Raw genomic sequence first — 356 nt, 5'->3', positions numbered from 1 at the left:
CCCTGCCCAGTGGTCCCGTTGTGGCACAGAGTCATGTGGGGGAGTTGGTGTGGGCAGTGGAAGGGCTCCAGGAGCCTGCAATAGGGTGCATCCTGGACATCTTGCTCAAATCCTGTGACCTGCCTGCCCTGTCCTTTCAGGTTTCTGTGACAAGGAGGGCCAAGGGTTCCCCGCGTTCTTGACCGTCACTGTTTATAGGGATCCCATCTCTTGAGTCCATGGAGGGAGAGCGTGTGTTAGCCAGCACCCCATACCCACTTTTGTGCATGGAGGCATGAGGCTGTGTCTCTACACCTGTCCCCCACCCCTCCAGATGGTGACCCCAGAGGAAGACGTGCATTGGGTCTGCTGGCCCC

Source organism: Mandrillus leucophaeus, unplaced genomic scaffold, assembly GCF_000951045.1.
Source record: "Mandrillus leucophaeus isolate KB7577 unplaced genomic scaffold, Mleu.le_1.0 Scaffold687, whole genome shotgun sequence".
In the NCBI taxonomy this organism is placed as follows: Eukaryota; Metazoa; Chordata; class Mammalia; order Primates; family Cercopithecidae; genus Mandrillus; species Mandrillus leucophaeus.
This window is presented reverse-complemented; position numbering follows the sequence as displayed.